Source organism: Parus major, chromosome 8 (genome assembly GCF_001522545.3).
Source record: "Parus major isolate Abel chromosome 8, Parus_major1.1, whole genome shotgun sequence".
Classification (NCBI taxonomy): Eukaryota; Metazoa; Chordata; class Aves; order Passeriformes; family Paridae; genus Parus; species Parus major.
The window spans coordinates 9,324,284-9,350,286 of NC_031777.1; the positions used below are offsets into that span (position 1 = coordinate 9,324,284).

The following is a 26,003-nucleotide window of genomic DNA, read 5'->3' on the forward strand; positions in this document are numbered from 1 at the left end:
CAGAACTACTTTATTTCTTATTCTTTCCTGTGCTGTCTTGAGCCTTTGTATAGCACTAGTATCAACCATTCAATCAGTGGCTTTGAAAAGCACCTACCAGGCTGCCAGATTCCTCTTGCAGAGAAGCTAGATGGTGCCAGAAATCAGTCACTCTGTGCTAAATATTGCTGCTGGCTCCACTCCCCGTCTCTCAGAGTCGGTAGAAGTCTAATCTTCTGTTCTTCAGTGAAAAGATGGCAGGATGTAAAAATGCCATGTGAAGTTGCTGTTATGTAACAAATGTTTTGCCATCCTGCACGGTTAAGGAGTTAAATTGGTCTCTGGTCTCAAAGTGTGGGTATCTTCTATTACATGGAATGCTTCTGTGCTTAGCTGATATGGTATTTGTCATTTAGTTCTTCACTTGCCAGACCTTTTGCTCTGTGAATTTAGAAATTTCTCTGTTTTAAGAAAGTGGTTTGCTTGCAGTCAAGTCTAAGTACCAATATCACACAGCCTTGCATGTGCACAGAACACTCCCCAGCAGAGTTTCTATAAAGCAGTTCAGCTACCCCCAGCATCCACCAGTCAGATGATGTTTGTGCACACTTGCCATGCTGAGAATTAAAATAGTGTAATATTAAAATTAAACTTTGAAAAAGTAATGCTGATGGTGAACATGCAAACAAATTAATTCATAATTGCATATGTATCTTCATGGCATTTCCAGTTTCTGTAGAATCCAGGCACCTTTCTAAAAATGCTCAGAGTAAATTGTTTGTATAAGAAGAAATAGAATTAATTTTTCAATCACACTTCAAATATGCAGATAAATGCAGTAGGCATTTAAAACAATCATAACAAAATTTGCCTAGTGTAAGACTGATCAAGCTACTGTATTTCTGTTAAATGTGTTCCACAGCTAGGTTAAGGTGCTTAATTAGCACACAGTACTAAAATACAAAATCTGAATTCTCATAACAGCCCATTCAGTGTTTGCCTCACCAGGGAGGAGCCCAAAGCCACTGAGCACAGAATATCTCCTAGACAACTTCTCTGTTGCTTCGGCCAGGCTGGAGCTGAGACCCCCTCTGCAGAAGTGCCTCACTGGCATCATTTTAGTGTGTCTTGCACAGTAGGCCGACAGTGTGTACAGGTCCCTTTCCCTCTGCTTTCTGCTCCTCTGAGCAGGCACCAGAGCAAATCCTGAAATGAGGGAAGATTTTTGTGTCTCAATTACTGCATGTATTCTTTATTGTCAAATCAACCTTTAAATTGCTCTTTGCTTCTTCAGGAAACATTTGGGAGTATCCCTCAATCACAATGTATTCTTGTAGCTGGGGGTGGGTTTTGGTTTGAAATCCAAGGTCTGGATGGGTAAGCAGTTTCTTCAGAAAGAGGCAGTACAAGTGCCTGCTCCTTGGCCAGTTGGCAAAGAGTTTTCAAGGCCAAATCCCAGGAGAGTTTCTAGCCATATTATTAAATGACCAGCAAAAATTTAAAGGCTGCAGTTCTAGCCCTGTGGCTCTCATTATTCCCCCCATATAATTCAGGGGGACTATATTCAACCTGCAGACTTCTGAGAGCATTTTTATGTGTGCAGTTCTTTAGGCAGCTCTATGTATTTCCCAGATATAAATCTCTATGGATATTTTGGGTATCAATACTTGGAAGATAAGTGCAGCATTTAACTCAACTGTAAGTTCAGACCTCTATTTGCTCTAGCCTATTTTCTTCCCCTTTGCCTTCTAATTAGGAAACGGCTGCAATGATTGTGGGTTATAGTTGACTCCTCTTGTCCTTAACTAAGAAGCTAATGTATTCTTTGCTGGGTGTTCTGCTTTCCTCATAGGTCTAAGCTGATATTGCTCCTTCTGCTGAAGTGACAGCTCCTGGGTGATGTGTGATAGATCCTGCACAGCCAAGAAATCTGCATGCAGAATGTGTTTTCTCCAGCTCCATAGTTTTCTAGGAAGAGGTTTAGCAGGTAAACCAGAGCCCCAAAGTCTGTTTCCATTATCAAAAAGCTTAGCTTCGCCTGTTAATTCTAGAAATATAAATGTATGAACCCAGTATTTATGCATATGGCTTCGATAGCTAAAAATGTTAGCATATGAATTTGAGGGTCTGAAAAGGATTTTTAGAATGCAAATGAACTTTTTGCTAAATCTTACACTTAAATTTAAATATGAGAATATAAAAGAAAGTAATATGAAGCAAACTCTAGGGTTTATTACTCTTGTCAACAAGACAGACAAAAACAGAAAGCTTGTTATATCTTATAAGCTCTTTCCTGGAGAGAAAATGTTGGAAAACAGCTCTGAGAGAAATTTCTTGTTTAAAGATTATTTATATGGAGAATTTATAGTGGGAGCAACCTATAACCTTTTAGGCATTTTTTTTTCCTTTGGTAACCTTTATTTTGGATGCTATGATTTACCTTCAGTATAAGAGAGTTTTAGCCTTTCCTATTTGCAAAGCTGCACCTTAAAAAGTGCTATGCAGTTTTCTTCTATGCTACGTATGCCTACTCAAGCTGGCCTAATAAAGCAGTACTTTCCTTTTCAGGTGGGGATTTCCTATGGTATTTTCCTTTTAAATTGACTCTGGGAGAAGTGAACTGAGTTTTGAGCTTCCTTACTCATGTTGACTGCTTTATGACTGAAACTTTATGCTGATTTTTGTTTATTGTTCAGAAGATCAGGTTAGTTACTCTTTAAATGCCTTTTGGGCATACTTGGAAAAACTACTTGTATAAATGTGCTATAGTGTGAATCTTGCTCACTTTAATTCATTACTTTGAGACAAGTAGAACAAAGGTTGCTTATGTAAAATGAGAGCACAGAAACATGGCAAACATGCCTATTCTTGTGAGAGGTGTGGCGTGTAATAGTTTATGATGAGGTGCATTTGAAGAGTTATTATGACTGAAAAGATGCTGCCTAATACACAGGTCTGGTAGAACTGTTCTACTGCTGGTAGCAGAAGCATCTTCTACTGCTTCTGATTGCATTTCTCCCCTTTACTTTCCTGCTTCTCCCACCACTGCACCACTGTTCTCCATTTTCCCTTCATGACAGAGGAAGTTTATAGGGGAAAACTGGCTGGCAACAGAAGTGTGCTTCCAGCTGGACTCTAAAGATAAAACTCAAAAACATGTTGTAAAAATGCACTGGAAAAAGGGAAATAATAGCCTTGGAAGCTCTCTTTCTGTTGTGAACCGTGACAGCTGGACAGTTGCATTGCAAGAGGCTATGTGTCTGTGGCTTATTACTACTTGGTAATTACAAACTGAAGATAATTCAGTGTATTATTCATATAATTTTTTGTTAAAATTTTCATGGATCTTCACTTGTGATTCTGTTTAGGTTTGGCATTTTCATCGTACTGGTCTTTACATAGTTTCCTGCTTTTCTTATGTTAGGGAAAATTATGATCAGAAAGCTTTTCCTATATTAGGTGATAATATGTTTTTTCAGGACCAGAATGCAGGGATAGATGCTTCTGTGGGTTTGGAAAGTCTCTTTTCTTTTGGAATTGGTTTTGGTTTCTTTGCTTTTCAAGTATTTTCTCCATATTTCTTCAACTCAAACAAAGACACTAATGAAAACTGATAATGTTTCATCTGCTAGGTATGTGATTAAAAATGTTTGTCCAACCCTGCAGCCTAAAAAGAGGTGTCTGGATGAGCTCAGCAAAACAGTTCCCAGATTATGCAAATTCATATTCACTCCAGAGGGTATAATCTGATTAAAAAGTAATTAATTATTGAACTGATATGCAAACTCTTTCTAGTGTGGTAGCTTAAATTTTACTCAAATTTATTTGATCTTCATACCATTAAATCTATAACTGTATTTAAAAATCGTGGATATGGTAGGCCTGCTGCAAGTTTCTCTACAACCCTATGCATTTGAGTGACTGAGCAGTGAAAAGTGTGGACTGGAGGAATAGTTTCTACCTCCTTGTGTGCCCTTCAGTCCTTTCATATGTCCCTGAACAAGGGTGGTTGCTACTTCACTGTGCAAAAAAATGATTAAATATGTGCAGCTGGATTTTTGTCTGTAGAAATTAAGTATTCCAGACAGTCATGCTATCATTGTATGCAAGTTGAAATTGGAAAATGTAGTTGAAGGAGTTTATCTGGAGAAACTAGGGAAATGGTTGGAAAAAATTAATTAATGAATACACAGAAATATTTTATCAGGAAATTCAAAATTTGGTCTCCAAGAACATGACTGAGTGTAAGCAGTTCTGAATAAAAAGACGGTCTTTGAGACACAATATAATATTCTCTGATGGTCAAGAGTGGAGAAGTATCAAACATTTTTGTTTGTTTGCTGGACTTCACAGAGCAAAAACTTCCTATGTAGTTGAGAAAAAAAGCAAAATATTTTTGTATTGATTTTTGTAGAGGCTTATTTCTATCAGCACTCCTAAGCATTTAATTTTGTGTTGTTCTAAAGATTTAATTTTGTGTTGTGTTGAAGATTGAAGAACACATGTATTGGAAAAGTAGTACAACCCACTTCTTTGTGATACATCCTAAATTGAATAATAAAATGGTGTTTTCCTTTGATTTAAAAGGAAAAAGATATTAAAACATTACAAGGTGTAAAATGGAATGCATTCAATTATTAATATCCCTGAAAATCTTGGAAATATGTAGTCTAACATGGGATCTATGATTCGTAAGAGGGTACTGATCATTCTCAGTTGGTTTGTGTTCAAATGCAGTCTCCTTCCTATTCTGTCAGTGAATTTCCTGTTGCCTCATCAATAGGACATATCAGTAAGTTTAAAAATGGACCTGATATCCCACTTTGCAGCCCAGGGTAGAGTAAAAGGTATTCTATTTTTTCCCGAGTAAGCTCTTTCATTCTATACCTGAAACATAGGTTACAGCCAGCTGATTTTGAGTATGAATGAAATGTCTGTGAGGCAATATCACATCTTTTCAAGACGTCTGAGGAGCATATCTGGTATATAAACCTTTATTTAATGGTCAGAGATCACGTTTACTTAATCAGCTAAAGGAGCCAAACTCTATGCAGAAGATCTCTGGTTCCTGAGAATTCAAGCCAAGTATCTTTTAATAGATTATTTTGGGAGGGATTGTCACACTCAGAAACAGTGAGTTGTTCAAGGGCTAGCTCTGGGCTAAACAGTATGTCTTCAAAGTAGATTTTGAAAAGGGCCTGTTGTTACTTTACTTTCCTCTTAGTGAAGCTAAATGGATATTTTTGTGCTGACTTTTAAAGTTGAGTTTAGGAAAGAGTGATTACTTCTGTGCAACGTGGATTTTCTGTTTGAATTGTCAGAAAAAACCATCAGTACTTGTAATGAATCTAGTCCAGGCTGACTTCACCAACTTCTTAAGAGCCTTTGAGGAAGTTGTAGTGAATGACATTAATTGATAAGAAATACTAGTGGGGCATTGATAAATACAGTCAGATTAAAACGATTCAAAAACTGAAAGTATTTGCAAAGGATCGTCCATATCATGATGTGGTGATCGTACCAAGTCACCTGATACACCCTTATCTAGTGGTCTAGTCTAAACTGAGTGCATTTAGCAGTAGTTACCATGGGTAGTATCTGATATACCACAGCTGTTTATTTTTACAAAGGAGAACACATGTCATGAAGAACAGTTAAATGCCACAGCTAAAATGTACATTTCATCCAATTCAGTTATCAGCTAATATAAGCTTCTATGTACAATTTTTATCAAATAAATATATAAAATTTTGCCTTGTATTATTACTGACATGTGAGGGGAGGTTGGTGTCTTTTGTCTTGCTGATACTTAAAATTTGGACAAGTCTTCCAGCACAGGGTAATGCCAGGTTTTTCTCTTGTTTGAGTAGCACACTGGACTAGGTGAGAGACTGAGGTCCATTCCAACCTCACTTATTTCCAGAGTGTCTCTGACTTCAGTCGTGCTGCATATGGATTTATAAATTTTGATTGAACTCCATCAGAGGCCCTTCTGGTGATAGTTCAGACAGCAGAAGACTTTAAAGTAGATTTATTTTTACATGTTTGTCAGCTGCTTGAGAAGAACTTCTGTATCTGAATGATACTGAGCTTTCTGTTCTAAAGGTCAGGAATAATAAATACATCCTTTTGACTATTGACACTTGGAAAAAAACCTCCAAACATTTGGGATCTTCCTATGTATACGTGGCTTTCTCCAGCGTGGTGGCCTTTTGCTGTGGTTTGACTGTGAGAAAGGATGAGTGAAAAGCTGGGTGGAGTTTTGTTATGCTTCCATAGTCCCCTGTCCAATGCAAAATCATTGTAACTTGGGATGATGTTGAAAATGGAGTATGGGAGGACATAAATCACGTGGCATTGGAGGGGAAAACAAAGGAATAAAGAAGCTACATTACTAAGATATTAAAAGCTTTTTCATATAGAAAAAAATAAAATACTTTCAAGATTTCAAAAGAAAATTGTGGACTGTTTTTTGTTTTCCTCTGCTCAGTGACAACAATTTTAAATGTTTAATTGAACTGTTAAATATATTCCGTTGCCTTAGATGTTCTTGGCAAATTTAGAATATGCACAAAAGTTTTTAGTTATTCCTGATATTTAGCTTTTCTGAATTGAGACTATGCCTTTAATAAGCAAAACCCACTTCTGTTTTGCATGTGGCACTAAAAATAAGCCAATACAGAATGAAATGAACTAACTTATTTTTCCTTAATGTACTGAGAGTCTGAGTGCTAGAAATGATGAATTGCACATGCAGAAAGTAGGAAATCATGGAATCTTGAAGATTGTTCCATAGATAAACCTGTCATCTCTAGTGGAGTTGTCCATTTGAGGGATACAATCAGCACACCAGCTTATAGGAGCAGATGTCCCACCATACACCCCCTGGAGTTTCGTGACTTTGAAATAACTTCCTTGAGGTTTTTGAGATTGAAAAAGTTTTAAATGCTGGTAAAAATTCTGAATTTGGTACCTTGCTCTTTAGTGACTTGCTATGACCAGTTTAGTAGTATAATTTAGAAAAAGAAAGGTTTCAGATTTGTCATGCAACTGTTTAGAAATGTCAGTATATTTTCTTTTAAGATGATGTCAAAGAATAAGTTGTTGTTTAGTCAATATTTGTCATTGTGAATTACTGTATGAAAAGGTCAATACATACAATATTATGTTTCTGGGAAACCGTATGTCAGTAAATATGGAATACTTTACTAAAAGTAAATACAAAAAATACCTAATACTCAAAATTACCCAAAAGAAACAAGAAATCGCACCTGATGTAGTTTAGAAAATACTTTGCTTTGAAGCATATTATTTCTAACTCCCTAGCCATATCCTGTATTTTAATTTTAAATTCTCCATGACTTTTTTATCCGCCTCCGTACTATTTGTACATCTAAAAATTTTATTGCTGTAAACAGGAGACTTGGATATGTGATGAATGAAGTGTTGCAGCTGCCTGAGTAAGAAATTTTTGTGGCGCTAAAGATAGACTCATCTCTTATACCTATTCTTTGGCAGAGAAAAAGGGTGATTGAAGAGAAGTGGAGTATATGAAAGCACAGCTAAAACACAGACACAGTGACATTATAATACAGTGTCTCATCGGGTGATGTGGTGTTTTGACTACATGGCTGCAGCAGGTCTATAATTTAAGTGCCATTAATGGCACAGAAAACAATAGCATGGAGACAGGAATACTGTAAAATCTCTGGGTCTGTACTTACAATGCAGATGAAATAGCCCTTTGAACTTGCAGTGCCAAATGTTGTCCAAAGTTACCATTCTTCCATGAGGAAAGCAGTTTGTTTCTGTGGTGGTTTATATCTTCCTTTCCTAGCACAGACATTTTCTGTTTAGATTGCTTGGCTTGTGTCACTACAAAAATCCCAGGCAAAGTGGGGCTGATTCTATTTTGTCTCACTCATGTCTCCTTCACACATTCAGTACAGAATTCGCTATTGTCAACACTCATGACTGTGTTTTCTTTGTGCTTGTTGTCTTTTGAAATGCTTCTTTATACTTTCCCTAAAGTGACACACAGAACTAGTTTCACCAGAAGCTCTTGGTGTTTAGCTGTAACAGAGTTACACACAGTCCTGTGACTGCACCCGAGCTATAATATCTCATTTGTTTCCACTTGGCTGTTGTAATGTTTTCTGCCACTTAGACTTCTTGTCCTTCCCTTTGCTTTCTTTTTTCCTTTTTCTTTCTTGCCCTCATTTAAAATTATATCTGACTTTGTTTTGCTTATTGATAACTGTGTAAGTACATGTTTCTGTACCCTCACAGATGTCAAACATTAATGCACCTTGGTGTAATGTGTGCTATAATTATTTGCCAAATTGGAGTGAGTCTTTCCAGAAGCAGTCCTTAATCTTTGAAAACCTTGAAAAATGTATACAATATGTTGTGACACTTTTTTTTAAAATGTATTTCAAAGGAGGAGAAAAAATGCTGTGTAAGTGAAACTTGTTTAAAGTGCTCCACCACTTCTGGCAGGAGACTGTTAAAATAGTTGCATTGTTTCTTTATCCTGATCGAATGCCTTTGTAAATTTCACTTAGGCTTTTTCTCCCCCTTTAAACTGGTTCACTGTGTGTAGGTCTGGTACTATACCATGTAAATACTTAGTTGTTTCCAATTTTGGCAAAGTGGATGGACTCTTGTCAAAATATTCATGCAGTGTTAACAAAACTTAAAACCAGCTTACACTCCATGAACTATAATGAAACATTAAAAGTTGCTAAAGGGATAGGTACGGAGTTTCAGGAAAGTTGTTTCTCGTTATAGTACAAGTCTCAAATTTGAAGAGTGGTAAATAGGGGTATTTAGGTATGCCTTTCTTTTCTCACTTAAAAACAAATCCTACCTAAAATTCAAAGGGTATGAAGTAGGCATGGATCTACTTATTACTGAAGGTAAATAGAATTGAAGAAGAATAATTAATTTATTCTTCTTCATTTTGTATTAACTTAGAAACTTTGTATCTTAGCAATAATAGTTTATTAAGCATTTTTTTTTCCCTAGTGTCTCAAGTGTATAGAAACAGGGTCTTTCAAATCTGCCATCATCAAAATGGCTATCTACTAAACCTGTGCATTCATAGAACATGTCGGGTTCTTCCAAAATACTGATGCCAATATGTGCAAAAAAGGAATTTAATGAATGTTTTGATCTTGGAAAGCATCTTGATCAGAACAATCAATAAAATCAGAACAATCAGTACAAAACGGTATAATTGGCCAACTGAAAGCAATTGTCTTTATTTCTTTCTCAATACAGTGGGTTGTGCGCTGGCCTGGCCTGCTTGGATTTTCCCTTAACCAAAAACCAAGCCACTTCAAACCACCCCACTCAATAATATTAGTAAAGAAAGGATTTACGTAGGCCACTATTCCTGGCTACTGCAATCAGTACTCTTCAATTTTGTCTGAAGAGAAGTTAAAAATTTGTCTCGCACTTGTTGCCACAAACTCTCAGGAGTAACATGAAACCAAAGCAGAATTTGAGAGCAGTAAAAGCTAGCATTTACCCAAACTTGTTTTTAGTTAGATCAAAATATGAGTTAGTGAAAAAACTCCTCCTTAAGGAGGCAGGTTTGGTAAAATCAGTTTTAGTTATCACACAATTTTTCTGCTTGGGAAATAATTTCTGAAATGAAAGGCAACTATTCATGCTCAATGGGATTTAAATATAGAGCGAATCTGCACAATTTTTCTGTTCAGAAAAATTGTTTTTTCTGTCAGAAAAAACATACGATGCACTTCGACAAATTTTCCCTAATAAGTGCCTTGTACACAAGTAATTTCTTCAGTACCAGGATAGTTTTCTGTGAACAGTCCCAAGTATATTTTATAACCTGAGCACAGTTCATTTCCTGATGTAGCAGTGCAGTCCCAGCTGCCCTCACAAGAGCAAAATTCCAGATGTTCCTGTTTTGCTGTATGGAGTGGTGCTGTGATTGTTGGACAGCAAGGATAAAATTTGGTTTTCTGATAATGCTTTATCTGTAGAAATGCTTTCATTGTGGCTGTAGGAATGGGTGTATACATTAGAAAGGAAACTATATTATGGATTTCAGTCTTTAAATTCATTCATATGGCCCAGGTGATTGCAAGAATCACTTGGATTTGAGACTATAATGATGACATTTCTTTAAGTATCATGTAAGGAAGGAATTAGCCATCATCTAAAGCAGCGTACATGGTAACATAGCCAGTGATTTGAACCTGTCATTCATTTAATAGTTCAGGTTGGAAAAGGCACGTGAGATCATTGTGTCCAACAGCAAGCCTAACACTGCCATGTACACTACTTAAATCTTGTCTCAGAGCACCATGTGTACATGTCTTTTAAGCACCTCCAGGGATGGTGACTTCATAACTTCTCTGAGAGCCCTTTTCCAATGCTTGACAGGCTTTTTGGTGGAGAATTTTTTCCTAATATAAAATCTAAATGGCCCCTGGTGCAACTTGAGGCCATTTTCTCTTATCCTATCACTTGTTACTTGGGAAAAAAAGTACACTTGGCACTCAGACATGCTCTGCTGCAGCTTCCTGTGGGGTAGTTATAGAGAGTGATAAATTCTCCCCTGAGCCTCCAGACTTCATAATGCCAGTACCCTCAGTTATTCCTGGATAGACTTGGGCTCCAGACCCTCCACTTTAATCATGATTTAGTCAATCACTACTTTAGTCATGACTGCAGTTTGTGTATAAACCTATCTATGTAAGTGTTTCTAGATGTTCAGTTTCAGTGTTTCTCCCACTCTTTCGTGGAGCTGTTTCTATTGGACACTAAAAGCTTAATAAAGCTTGTAGCCAGTAAAAACAAAGCATGTGAGAACAACTTTAGTTGTGACTGGGCCCATATTTTTGTTATTTCAGAATATGTCCTACTATGGTCGAATGTGCATCTGTTCAGATTTCTTGAATGTGTTTGTGACTGGGTTGGGTGTGATCCCAGGTTCCTTGCACACTTAATAGCTCCATTAAATACTGTGGATATTCTGATTGTGGGTTATCCCATTTTAAATCATCTTTACAGATAATTTAAATGCCTTAGCGATCAGTTGGTTAGGTCAGAAATCTCACATGCCAACTATGGTTGCCACTTGTAATAGAAAAGATAAAATGTGAATTTTTTTCTGTTCTGAAACTCTCTGTGGCCATTTCTATTTTCCTAATTGGCTTAGACTGAAAATTACTTTTTTTAGCAAGATTTAGCAAGACAGATTCTTGATTTCACATGATGATACCAATGTTTTATTGTAATAAAAATTTGTAATCAAGATTATGGAAACTGTTAACAATATACAGTTTTGCCTTCAGGATAAGAAAAATGAAGATGATTCTTGAAATCCTACTTTGTGGGAGAAAGATTGGAGGGCCTAAGAACATGGGCTTAAGAGTATGGAGAAAAGGATCTTCTCTACCTTTTGGGCATGTAGAGTTGAACATTCAGTTTGCTTTGTGGTCTAGGTTTATTACTAAACTCTTGAGCAAGCCTGGAGGCATTTCCTAAATGACGCTGCAGCTACACAGCTTTTAAACTCTATTACCTCTCTCCTGCATTCTGCATGCCCTGTCATTTCTAATGGGCTTTCTTTGGCCCTGTGAGAAAGGGAGGTGTGGGGGTCACAAGAACCAGCCCCACATTTTATTGTGGTCCTTGAACAGCAGCAATTTAAAGGTTCTCCAGAATATTAAAATGCAAACTTTGCCTAAGGTGGGGGGAGTTCTGGGGAAAAAATAGGTAGTCATTCAACAGCAAAGAAAGAAGTGAGCTTCTACTACCTGGTGTGAGACTTCTTCAGAGTGGAAAGAATACCAAACTGGGCTGCACTTTGTGTCATATCAACAGGATGGGTTGGCCCAGTGTGTTTCTTCCACAGTGATCTTCTGAGGCTTGTGGTCTGCAAAATGCAAACATGAGAGAAAGCAATCCTATCACAACTAATCACGAAAAAAAAGTGTCTTAAGAAAATTGCTATTCACAGGAATACAGACTGGAGTGTATTTAACAGAGGGGTGAAAGTATATCTTACCATTAAAAAAAAAGTAACAAAAAAAAAGACAAAACACCTAATGACTGCCTTAAGAAAAAACCCCTTTGTTAGTCTTCAAGCACAAGAAAATACTTGACCTGTTTTGAACAGCAGTGTTTTTATAACATGCTTTTGTTGGATCACAATCTTTTTTCTCTTCTCTGTTTGATCTAAAAGTCCAACTGCGTTAATTAAAAAAAATAATGTAATGCATTAAGCTTGTAATATGATTAAAGGTATTATTAGAACTTTATAGAAGAAGTTGTTTTTTTTTCTCATTCTGTTAGTTTTTCCCTGCAATTGCAGTTCTATGAAAAACTGTAACTACATCTGGTTGAAAACTGAATCTTTTTTTCCTCTGTGGGGAAAATGCAGGAGGTTTTCAAGAAATGCATATTTCAATGGAAGCTTTTCTGGGAAGGCCTTTTGTGTGAGGAAAGGGAAAAAATCCCCCTTTCTGCCATAGAAGGGTTGATGGCCTGGTGTCTTGGTGTGCCTTCGGAATGTCAGAGCTCTGTTGTTGTTGGAGAAGGGCCTGGAAACCTGCGTTTCTGATACTTGGTGTGAAAGTCTTAATGATCAGACTATCTTCGGTCTGCCTACTTTTTCTCCTCCTCTTTCTTTTATGATAAGCTCCTTTTCCCAAAAGAAAATTAATTAAAATAACTTAGACATACCTCTTTTTAGTCTAATAATAAAAATTCAAAAATCTTTTTATCTCTCTGAGAAAGAAAGGATTATTTTCTGCTCAGTGTTAACCATGATGCATAGATACATTGTTCATGTTGTCTAGTAAAGAAAAAAGTATAATACTGATATAGTTTGCTCTTACTAATGAAATGAAAACAACTGTATGCATATGTAAGGAGGATGCTGTGGCTGAAGAGCTCTGGAGCCTTGAAAAAATCTTGTGTTTCTTCCACTGAGTATTGCAAAGAAACCCCTTGCTGTCTGTGCACTTGTACGTGTACTTATTTTACTTTATTTATACATAGTGAAAAACTAGAACTAATATTGAAAATGTGAGGGCTTCTGTAAAAAATTCAAAACCACACAGAAGTAAACAAGTTTGAGTGGAAAAAAAACCTCTTCATAAAGCCACAGTGACTCTCTATGGCAGAATATAAAATAATCAGTCTGATGTGTCTGGATCCCTTTTCCATTCATACAAAAACATGAAAAAAATCTTAGCTGCTCTAACTATTACATCATCTCTTTTGAAGTACTAATGCTAATTGAAATCAGTCAAATGTCTGTCTAAAAGCATATGTGATAAGATACTACAGATCTTTTTTCTATGTACTAAAATACAGGTATATCTGATTTTCCCTAAAGCTACAATCACTGGGGGAAAGGTGGTCCTCATTTTTAGTACTTCATGTTTTTATGTTTACCACTTAAACATGGTTTTGAATGCGCTTCTGAATCTTTACTTTGCAAAAAGCAACGGACACTGCAGTCCATCTCCAGCTGAGTTTCCACCTTGCTTAAAGACTGGTGTTTTTCTCCTTTATTCTTTAAAGAAAAGATAATTTTTAATTAGATTCTGCTTTCCAGATAAGCTGCTCTTCACCTTTAATTCAAGGGAACAGGAGGTAGTCATTGGTGTATGTTTGATCCCTGAAATATTTCAGTCTGCTGTGTCATTCAGATGTTCGTTGGGAGGACTTGAAAGTATGCTTTGGTTGCTGTTTAGAAAAATCTAGTGCCCTGTAAGTGCAATACATGATAAAAGAAAGTCATGCTTTTTTGCTGGCCTGCAGAAAAGATGGTCTCCACATTTTCTTCCTGTTACTGATGTGAAATTCTTAATTTCAAGTACTTTTTCATTTTGCTTTGACCTGTTTTTATAATTTTAGTGCTGCGTGTTTAACATGTGTGCAGCAAACTGCTGCACTATTGAGTTCCTGCAGATGTTGAGCACCAGTATGACTTTTGTAACTGCCTCTATGATGTTCAGTCACGGAAGCCTTGATTCAGGATGAAGAAACAATGTTCAGTCACAGATATCTTCAAATGTCCTGACCTACACCTGGAGAAAAACATGGCATTTTCTTACACTGTCTTTTAATGCTGAGCTGTCTGGGATGGTTTACTTTTGTAAAGTTTTAAACACATTAGGAAAAGTTTGGAGCCATCCAGTAATTGCAAGTTCCATGTTCCTTTTTGTATCTACAGCAATTCTGTTAATGTTACCTCTTTAAAACTCTTTGTTAGTAAATATCATCAGATAAAAGGCTTTTGTACTCTGGATACAGATGGACTCTGAAAAAGTCCATGAAATAAACACAGTATGACCAGCTGACTCCTGAGTTTAGGTTTACTGGAGGATTTAGCAGGCTGTTAACAACTACAAGTATGGCATTTTTTTTCCTCCTGATTTGGGGGGAATTTTGCTTATCAGATCACCTCTGTTTTCCTGATTCCCATGTGAATAAACTTGCTCTAAAAGAGACATCTCTGACTACATTTTGTTTATTACTATTTCAAAATACCTGCAAATCTGAATATAATTTTAGCAAGAGTATCCCACTGTTGAAATAGTGCCCAGGACAGTGTGATTTTTCATCTGTACTTTGATATAATAATTTCATGTATTTAACATATAATTTTCATAATTTTCAAGAGAAATTTCAGGAAGACAAACATTAAACAGAGTCATATCAGTGCATTTTTCTGGGAATGAGGTCAGACGTAAGGACTGTGTCATGGCCTGTGTTTGTGCCTGGACAAGGGAGTGAAACTGTGGGAGGTAACCTTTCACATGAGTGTGCTAGGTAGGCAGTGTTTGCAGGACCTAACATCTTTATTTGTATGTTTCAGCTGGGTTTTTTTTCTCCCTGCTCTGGAAAATAGTGTTTTGTGTGATGTATCCTAGACCTTTCTCATTCCTCCCATCTCCACCATCAAAGCATCATATCATATCATATGTATATATGCAATATTTTTTCTTTCTTTTTATGGCAGTTTCTAAATAATGCTGCCAAGTTTGTCAAGTCAGATATGTGAACAACTGTACACAGCAGTTTTTTAGAAAGTGGGGTTGAAAGGGAAATAATTAAACCATCACTACTGGCCAAGAGTTGCATTGAGGTGGTTTTCCAGAGGCAAGAATTTTAACTGTAAACCCAGGACCCATGCCCCTATTCTCTGTGCTGGTTCACAGCAGTTTTTGTCCCTTCCTTAGGTCCCACCAAAACTGCTGGCTGCAGGCCCCTCCAGTTTGGGGGTGAGGGGTGTGGGGTGTGAGGAAATTAGAAATATAAAGATTTAGTACTCACTCTTTAAAACTGGTATTCTAGCTCTTTTCCTTGCAAAGGTAGAATGAAAACCATAAACTATTGGTAAATGTCAACTAACCGCTAGACTTGAAAGAACCAGCAGCTGCTTTCTGCTTATGAAGCAGAGAAACTGTGTGGGAGGAGATGTAAAGAACCTCCTCAAATACCCGCTGTAACAGAGGGGCGGGGGAGAGACTGTACTGAATATGGGGTTTAACCTTTAGAATTCTTTTTCTGTTCTCTCATGCTCTTAGACTTGTATGAAAATGCAAAATGGCAATTGATTTTTTTTCAGGTAAAGGCATCAGACAAAGGCCCCATGCCACCTAAAACTAATTTCTGATAAAGAATGGAGTACTCAGCTTGCCTGTATCAATTTTGTGTCTGTTAAAGACTTATGGTATGAATCTCATGAACAGTTTTCAAATGTATTTAATGAATAATTGTTTGCAAAGAGCTTGAGTGTGCCTCAAATCAGATGCAGTATTTCAATGCAGCAGTATTATTAACAGCATCGTTAGTGTAGTATTGAAATGGCAACACTTAAAAATTCATCTACCACAAATCTGAAAGGATGAGTTTGTCTTGAATACAAATAAACATAGAGGAAATAGATTGGGAGGTATTAATTCATGATGTCTAAAATGAGATCAAAAATAGGCCACAGGTTTACGTTAATATAAATTGAGACAAATTCTAGCTTGGCAAAACTGACCTAAAAGCTGTCTATACAAAGCAACTAATCTTTCTTCTGCTTCTAAAAGGAAGTCCGTATCTGCTGTTGAGAAAAGACAAAGGGTTGTTCTGGGATAGTTTTTGGGGTCTTTAAGTAACTTATTTATGCAGTAATTCATAAATCCTTCATTATGTTCTGATATGAAAAAATATGTATACCCTCATTAGCTCATGGTAAAACTATTTTTAGCCCTTTTACAAGTATAATGTGTCTAGAAAGTGAGGTGGCAATCTGGCTTTTTTAATTGGAGACCTTTCTGTACCTAGATGCTGACTACTGGGCAGATGAAACAGCTCTCAAGGAATGATAAATATTGTTCAGCATGAGAAGATTGTTTTCACATGAACAACTCTCATATATGGAAAAAAAAAAAAAAGAAAATAACTTCAACTCTGTTATTTCACCTGCTCTTCTTTTAAACATGTCCTTTCTTGTTTGCTGACTACTCCCACTATGGACCACTTGTCCACAGTCTTGGGAATTACTACTAACTCCCTAACATGGGGGTGGGAAACTAGAACTGGTGAATAGGGGCTGGAAGGGTAACAGCTGGAGGATAGTTGTGACAGATCAGAATAACAGGAAGAGAGAGTAAAAAAGAAATGGTCAGCACTTTTGGCTTTTTAAAAGTGGGGTGCTGATGACTTGCTGTTATGCTTTTGCAATGTCTTGTTTCCAGACTGCTGGCTTAGTCAGCCACATCTTTAATTTGCCCAGTTTATAACAGCTGCTTTGGCTGCTACCACAGAAAGAAAAATTATAATTTCCAAGCCTTCATTTCATCCCTCTTTACCTATAATCCTCAAGTTCCAGTCTGTCTGACCACTTGACTGGGCTTTTTAATTAACAGATCTTCTTAGGGGCCCTTAAATGTGTTTTGCATATACAGGAGCACTAAACAGCCTTGGAAACTCTTGATGAGATGAAAAACATCCTGCTGGGAATATAAAATGGCACATAGTGCCTAGAATAATGATTTCCATAATTGAAATTTTCATGTGCTGTATTAAAAGGCATCATTTACCTGAGGTCCTGTTCTTTTGGAAAAAAAACCAAAACTTTGTTTTGAGAACTTCTCTGTTTATGTCTACATGGTTTTGTTGATTCCTCAAAAGAAGGCTTATGGGCTCAGCAAAAAAGGCACAAAGCTGAAGATGAAAACTAGCATTTGAATATTTTTGTGCAATTGGTGATTCAGATGTACTTACTTGATTTGCTCAAATGAGGCAGGTGGTGGAGTTCTGTAATGATCTTTACTTTGTACCCAAGACCACTGATCATTTGGCTGAGGTGGCACATTGTTAATGATGTGTTAATAAACAAAGTAATTTGGGAAGGTAGACTCTTCAATGGAAGGTAATAGCCCTCCCTGCTGCCAGTATCTTAATGTAATCAAAGAAAACATCTTGTTTTAATCATTTACTTATTGAATGGCACAGCAGCTAATCTCTGGGATGTACCTTGGAGACCCGATTACGCGTTTCATTGACATCTGGGGAACCGACACAGATGATGTTGGTCAAATTGCCCTCAGCTCCCTTCGTTGCTGGTCTGTAGCTCTGTGGTGATTTGTCTAGAAGACAAAGAAATAAAGAATTTTGTTTTATACTTTAGGATATGTCCAATAGATCAGCCAGTAATTGATCTTGACATTCCCCAGGGAAAAATTCCTAGTGTCACTGTAAAAGTCTTAGTGGTTTTGTACAATCTGTAGGAACTTTTTCTTCAGATTTTCTGATAAAATAAGTTTTGCTTCAATCTAGTTCTAAGTGAAATTAGATTATTCATAATATTAAGATGTGACACAATACTGTTATTAAGCCTAATATTTTCAATAGTTTAAACATCATAGTTACATCAGTGGTATTATTTCCATGCTGTTCTGACTTGCTGTTCATGTAGGCTCATTTAAACATGTAAAGCAATAAAAAATTGCCAGAAAATGAACTCCAGGATTATTTTTCAGTCCTACAGATAAGTGTTGGCAAGATCAGTTTCTGGAAAGTCAAATACTAGACCTGTGTGTGTTGGGTTTTTTCCATAGTGTAATTCTGAATTATTTTTTTCTTATAGAAAATTAATCCTGCTTAACTACTGAAATGCAGGTCTAAGTAATAGTCTGATCTTTACTGCTGACATGCACCAATCCTAATGAAACCTGCACCACCACTGCACTTTTTTAGTAGCTCTGAATATTATTCCAGCTTCAGCCTGTGATATTCAAAAGCACATGATGAAATACATAAACGCCTCCTCCGTCCCTGAAGTGCAGTGGGTTAGGTGATGGGATTTTCCAAGCCTTCTAAATTCTTTGCATTCAGAAAAGAAAATGCAAGAGCTCAAGTAACAAATACTTGAATAGTTTCTCAAAGCCACTTTATTAAATTGGACTCCTTTAAACAAGTTTAGTCCCAAGTAAGTGTGGTACATTAGATCTAAAAATATTTTTTTCAAATCTATACTTTTCAGTGGTATAATGGTTACTTTTTGAAGAACTTGTGGCCTTGCAAACTACTGTCATTACATAACATCTTCTCAAAAACTGGTGCCTAGTATTAACCGTCTTGTGGTTTCATGGAAGACATTTTGAGAATTTGGGATCCATCTTGTTCAGCTATGCCTTCTCTATTATGATTAATAGAGGAACATGCACGTTTGAATTCTTTGACTAGCTTTGAAAAGTCTCACATTTTTTTCTTTGTCTATTTTATAGGACATGAAAAAAGCCCCATCATCCCTCAGGGCATTAAAGCACAGTGCTTTAATTACACAATGCCCATTAATGCTAATAAATTTCATGCTAAAGACCTATGCTGTACCAGTGCCAAGTAAAACATAAGTCTCCTTCCTTTTCAAGCCCTGTGCCACACACTGCCTGGACATGCAGCCATTAAAATGAGCTCAGTTGCAACGACAGACATTAGACACAGATGCAAGATTTCATGTTGACTTTCAACAGCTTCCACAGGTTGAAATAATGCTAACATTTGATTTTCAAGTAATCTTTAAAAGTATTTAGATAGGAATAGTGTTAGGTGAGTGACAGAACATATGTGAAATCGGGTGATAGTATTTTCTACTGCTGCACTTTTTCTGTAATCTAACTTGAGTTTTCTCTGTAAAGATTACTTTGTAATGATACTCAGAAGAATGAATTTACCAGCTGTATAAGATAAAGCATGTTTGTAACTGTTCATAAATCTTTCATTCTCTGCTGTTTCTCTTACCTAGTCATTAACTGCAGCCTTTTTTTTTTTTTAAATTTTTTTTTTCACATATCTCTGCTGTTAGCAATTCTAGAATTTGACCTCAGAACTAAATCTCCTTTTGCCTTGGAATATTCATTGAAATCAGGCAGTCATATTACTCTTGATCTATGTGTACAACAACAGCAGTTCTACTTTCATGGTAGGTGGGTTAGAGGAAGAGTTTGGGATTCAGTTTAGGAAATTTGAAGTAAGGAGAATGTATCAGTAGGTGTATCAGTCCAGGAGATGCAGACTTTTTTTCATCTCTGCAGTTAAGAAAACATCCAAGATCTCTTTGTACTAACAAAATGAAAATGTAATGGTGATCTGGTCTGGTTGAGAACGGAGACCAAATGGACACAGCTATGCATTTAGGAGGAGCTAAGTGATGGTTGGATGGCAAAACACATAAAAAAACCCCAAAACAATTTAGATACTGGCTATGAAATGTTAGACTATGCTTAGACTTAGCAAGTGGGACTATAGTGGGATCAGCCAAAGGAATGTAAGGAAATTTCATGAAAAATAAATCTGGATTTGTAATTAAATGGGCAGTGTTTATCAGTGTTTTCTGATGTTCTTGGTACTTCAGCTCAGGTGTGATGTGGAGAATACCATTGGGTTTCGGTTTGGTTTTTCTTTTTTTTATAAATAGTTCTGGACTATTCCCAATCCCTGTGTAACAATCAGTGCTGATATCCTGAAGGGGACTTATTAGTTAGTCAAAGGATTACCAGTCCTTTCTTTCTTAAGTCTTTTGGCAGAGCAGTCTTCAGGAGCAGACAGAAGTGAAGAGAGGTAGCACCTGGGTTCAGTCAGAAATGTGCCACATGCTCATGGGCTGAAGGAAGAGGAACATGAGGAATAGGAGAGGGTGAGCCCAGCAGAAAGCTGAGCTCTCTGAACATTGTTCTTCCTGTAAGGCAGAGGGCCCTTGGGGGTCTTAGAGTGCTCTCAGCAGTTTATCCTCAATCACAAACCTATGTCTATTCAGGGCATTTATCATATTTTTAGAATGTTGTATAACATTTTCTATGTTCTGTTTATACTACATTTGTGTTCTGCTGAAAGACTGGAAGACTTCGGCTGAATTTGAGTGCCTCTGTAGAAGCAGTCTCCCATAAGACAAAGAAAAGGTGTATTGCAAGCAGAGAGTTTTTAAGAATGCTACATGTTGATGAGCCCTAATTATCAGAGCTGGAAGCATTTTGAAAACCTTCCTGATGACTAAAACTCCTTTTTACACCTCTGCTTCCTAAACTGCCAGTCTGGTGTGAGCTTACATTATTTTTAACAATAAGGTCTTTTGCCATTGAGTCCTAAAGGACTGGAATCACACTTAAAACAATAGACTCTAATCTTAGATGCTGTTCTGAATATCCTTCTTATTTTTAAATTAGTGAGAATCTTGAGTTGTCCCAAATCTTCCCACCATGAATTGGACTTTCCCTCAGCTTTGACTAGTTTCAAAGAGAAATCCTGTTGCTTTTTCAAAGTTCTGCCTGCCTACATTCACCTAGCTTCTGCTTATCCTGCTCAGAGGCAGACCTGTTCCAGCTCAGTGAGGAGTGCCAGTCACAAAAGTATTAAACTTGTTATGAAAAGCCTGAAAACATGGATGTACCTAGGTGCCAGGCTTTTAAACTCATTGCAACTTTATTAATGACACCCTGGGAGAAGCATCTTTTAGTAATAAACATAGTCACAGATTTGAGCTAAAAAGCTGGATTTACTTTGTTTTGGTTGTGTACTGAGGCATTATCAGGAGATGATTTAGAGCAATAGCCGTGAACTCTTAGCTTGGATCATGTTAAACTGAAGGTTCTCCGTGACTGAAAATGTTTTTCTGACTTTATGGGAGCTTTCCCTCTCCTACCCCCTGGAGGGTAAGTTTTAAACTTTGCAGTTTAAAATAGCCATATGTTAAATAGCATTTGTTGAGCTTATTCAATAAGCAAATATAATTTCACTTTTTCTTGAAACGTTTATTCCTGCTCTGCTTTTGAGATTACACACGTGCTATTGTGCAATTCTTCTCCCTAGTAGTTTCTACATGAAATCTATTTTCCCTGAAAAAATGGAATCTTTGTGTCTTTGTCTCCTCACTAGCTTTCAGGCATGTTTTGGCAGGGGCTCTGACTGTCGAGGCACTGGAGAGGAGGGGCCTTGCACTCATTTGTCAGCTTTTCTTGCATCTGTAATTTTTGCCCACTCAGCAGTACTGGAGGGGCTTAAAAAAGGGGGAGAACTTGCAGTTGTTGAAAGTCAAACTCCTGAAATAATTGCCAGACTGTAACAGTTTGGGAAAGAGGTGTGTGTGAGAGAAACAACAAACGCTTTGGCTGAAACCAGCTTTAGTTTTAAGGTTTTAGGAACTCTCTATTTCATGTAATTGCATGCCTTTTCCATATAGATCTTTACAGGCAATGGTACTGTTTTTTTATAGATTTGCTCATTATGTGTTGATAAACTGGCTTTTCTTAATGATGATGAAAATAATTTCACTGGTGTTCAAGACTTGGTTGTTTCCAACCAACAATTTAATTAAAAATGCTTAAGTCTTCTCTAACTTTCGTCCTAATCCTTTCCTCCAATCTCCCTTCACAAGCTGGGTGCTTTTATCTCCTCAGGTAATGTAATCAAACAGAAATTAGTTAATTTTTTGATTATTAGAAGACAGATCCCTTCATACTAAGAAAGCATTTTTCCTCTTCAGCTTTTTATGGAATATTAACACTGATCTGTCCTCCTTGTTTGAGTAGGCTATTTAAGCTCAGGGCTCATACTGTGAGCTGTTAATTAATCAGTGTGACAGATGAAGAAAGTATCCAACTATGAAAGAAAACCTTACTTCAGTGACTAACAATAAGGATGTGAGCCCGAGTGATTTAAAGGATTTTTTTTTTTTCTGAATGTGTGATAAGGCGCCTTAAGCTGTTTGAGGCAACGATGGGGTTTTTTTCTCAGATTGTGTCACTGCACAAACATTAAAGGGCTCATCAATATTTTGTCTTGAAAAGTCTAGACAGGAGTTAAAAGAGCCTCTCCTACAGTTTGAAGAGATCCTGTTTCCCATAATTAATAACAGGAAGCCAGTAAATAAGGCTTTACTGACAAATGAAACAGTAACATGTACCCAGAAACATTAGCTCCTGGCTGAGAAATGTAGCTGAGGTCTGCCGGTTTTAGTGTACAGGAAAAGATTGTTGTGGAGGCACATTAGAGCTTTGCTCATGTCTAATTCAGTTATGTGATAGCAGACTAATAGTCAAAAAGTAATGATAATGCATTTTAATTATTGAGAGCGATTTGTGACCTTTGTTTACATTTGTGTTACAGTCCAAGAACTCTTCCCCTGTCATTAATGGAAATTCTTTGAACTCAAAAGGAGATTTTCATGTTTATTTAAAAGCTACCAGAAGGCATTTCAGACATTTCCTGGAACAAACTGTATATATGTATTTTAGGAAGATAAGAAATGAAAGGAAACTTGAGGAAAAGCTTTAAATTTTCTTCCTTTTTGAAGACTGCATTTTCCTTTCAAAGATACCTTTTCAGAAAGTGGTTGGAAACTTTTAGAGTTAAAATCAGTTAAACAACAAAAGGGTAGTTAGACCCTCATCTCTTCTGTACCAGCGTAAAACCAGAGCAGTGCTATTTATCTCACTGAGCTGTTCATTTCAGTAACTCCACACAGTACAGGCAAAAATTCAGCCTTGCCCTTGCCACACTTCTGATTTCTTTGGTTTTTTGGGTTACACTGGAGGGGGAGGTTGGAGGAGGTTTCTGTCTGTGTAGTTGTGGGAGATTGGTTGTTTTCCTAGGGAGCAGCAATGACTGAATGCAATATCCACAAGTACTGGGAAGCACATTTAACTCTGTGTTTGTGCTGGACCTTAAGTCTGGGCTTGAATTATGGGGTCATCATCTGGCATGCTGACTATACGATACAACTGCGTAATACACACTGTCATCTTGGTGCTGACCTTGAAAAGAGATGAAAATAAATTTGTTTCACTGATTCTTAGATACACTGGACAGTAAATTCCTGCTTTAGCTGTTTAATTTACAGTAAACTATTAAATTCTTTCCCCCTGAAGGTGAGCTGTTGGGCTTTCTGCTAAAAATGACAAGATAGGACAAAATAAGCTTGTTTGTAGAGCTGATGTTTTTCCCTTTTCTGTATATTTTAGAGGATTAACAGCCGTTACTCCACAGAAGCATGGTGATGAATACTAAATAGTCCACCATAAGGCATTTTGGAAGGAATTCAGTAAATTCAAAGACACCCCAACATTGTATTCCATAACTTTTCCACTGACTGTAGCTTGAAAGCAACAGACTATATCCCAAAAGAGGACCACACTGTTTACAATACCTTGTCAGGTTAAAATGTTTCCTGGTAGTTATCCTTTTATTGTTGACTGATGAAGTGAGATATTTGAGCACACACATCTAACCTTAAGCACAGGCTTCTCCCATTTTCCTCAATGAGTTTCCATATTTTCACAGTTCATAACTGGACTTCTGTTATCTTCTAAATGCCTTTCCCTCCCCTGCTAAGTACTGAGTTCTGTCCCCTTGAATCATGCATGCCAATATCTAGCTAGACTTACAGCTTTTAAATGAGACAACCTGTGGAATGTGGTGCTACTTGACACAAGTGCTTGGCTTCTTACTGAAAATAAATAGCTCAGATGTCACTTCAAATGCCTACTGTAACAGAGAAAAGTCAGAGACAACTGTTGAAGGTGCACTGTCCAGGCACTTATAACGTATTTTATCAAGTATTTTCCCTAGCTCAGAGCTGTGTGAACTCATGAGTTCCCAATGAAGTTTATTGTGGAAACATTTTCTTTAACACAAAAAAGTTACACTACACAGCAAAGCTGTGAATAAAATTGGATTACTTTTTCATTTATTTTGGACCTTTGGAAATCATGTGTCTTGATCTATTACATGCAGCATATAGGAATAGAATTTTTCTCTAATTAAAAATGAAACAATACACAAGTCTCTTTAATACCAAACTTGAGTATCTTCAATGTCATGTCCCAGAAAATATTCTTATATTGAATCTGATCTTTGTATTCAGTTTTTGATGTGGTTTTGCATAAAAAAAGCTGAAAATTTCCATGTTTAGGGTGCTTCTTTTAGAAAGAAAGGTGATCCATCAGTGAACAGTTTGAATTCTTTGAATTGTCAGATTATATATTACCAGTGCACTGGTCATGTTTAAATGCATGTTTCAGAGAGATTAATGACTATAGTAAATACTAGACTAATGTAGAGTAGGATTCCTGACATAACTTCCATTTACTCTAAAAGATGCTTATATGAAAAGCTACGGTTCTAATAGGAGTAGGTATTTGTGGCAACATTTTGCTATCTTTAATCTTATAGTAAGTACACAGTTTCCAAGTGGAACTCTTGATAACTAGCAGTTTCCCGAATATTATCTAGATTTCCTGTTTATTTTATGTGGTATTGTAAGGATCATCTTGTGCCTTTTTCCAAAAGAATGAAGACTCTTTTTTAATAGGGTATTATCTAAACCCTACTCTGTTTAAGTTACAAGGTTCAAAGTAACTGTAGGAACTCTGATTAAACCTCAACTTTTAATACAATATTTCCTTTTGTCCTCTAGGATCTTTAATTACTTTTAGCATACTTTTCTTTGTGTGTGTGCTTGTGATTGGACTGTCATTTTAAATATTGTCTACTTTGAAGGTAAAGATTTATTTCTGATTCAACAGGAGTCTCCTTGTAAGAAACCTAACCAGAAAAAAGTAAAGGAAAAATAATTTTCATTCAACTTCAAATATTAAAGTTCCTAATTAAATTCCAGACCATTATTTAAATATGTTAAGAGTCTATGGTGCTTCACATTTACTGTAGGAAGACTTTGAAAATGTCTTTAATTCATAGAATTTGGGAAGCTCTGCTTATTTCTTTTAAGCAATAAACATACTTTGGCATAGAATTTTAAGAAGACATTCCTATTCATTCTCCTTTTAAATGAAATAATGATTTTATTGGTGAAAATACTGTAAATTACTGTGAAAGTGTTAAAGTAGAAGCAAGCAGATGGATTAAGACTTAAAGAATTTGCTCCAAAGTTCCTTTTAGCATGACTGCTGTAGGCTGCCTCTTGGAAAGTTTGGCCTACTCTTTGCAAAAGCTCTCCAGGCTGGCAGGGAGCAGGAGAGAGGTGAAATAGAAAAACAGTTCTGAATTGCCATCAAGTAATAAAGTCTAAGGATAAGCCAATAGGATATGTGAGTTCAGGCATTTAAATTTCAAAGGTGTTCACTTTAGAGAATCAATTAAAAAAGAGGTTTAGACTTTCGGTTTCTTCTTTTTAAAATAGGGAACAGAAGGTTCTAATGCTAACATTAGAAAATATCTTTGAAAGGGACAGACACTTACTGCTGCATTTATTTCAGTGATGCTGTAGAGTGGAGAGGCCTCCTGGCTCTCCCAGGTCTTTCTGTCATGCATCTTACAAGGGTTTCAGAAGGAGGGCAATGCCCTGAGAGGCCTCACTGTGCTCTCACTATTGTGACAGTCAGTATGGGGAATCAGAAATGGAGAGAAATTCCAATACTTCATGTGCAGATTCTGGAAGTTAAAACTTTTGCTTTATGAAAAACAGGAATTGGAAAAAAAACCAAAACCACAAACAGTAAACTTTTCTGTAATGCCCTCTTCAA

At 36.7% G+C, this 26,003-nt stretch overlaps 1 long non-coding RNA gene across 8 annotated transcripts in view; it reads right to left on the reverse strand.

Moving 5' to 3' along the window:
• LOC117244807 overlaps positions 1-26,003 on the reverse strand; it is a 62,264-nt gene that overhangs the window by 13,953 nt on the left and 22,308 nt on the right. For 4 of the 8 annotated variants that reach the window (XR_004498582.1, XR_004498583.1, XR_004498584.1 and 1 more), the window contains exons 2-4: positions 17,503-17,615; positions 11,775-11,893; positions 98-420 (exon numbers count right to left, since the gene is read on the reverse strand). This is a non-coding gene — a long non-coding RNA (uncharacterized LOC117244807). Of the gene's footprint in view, positions 1-97; positions 421-11,774; positions 11,894-17,250; positions 17,616-26,003 lie in introns of all 8 variants that reach the window. The other 4 variants (XR_004498586.1, XR_004498587.1, XR_004498585.1 and 1 more) reach the window with 4 other exon arrangements.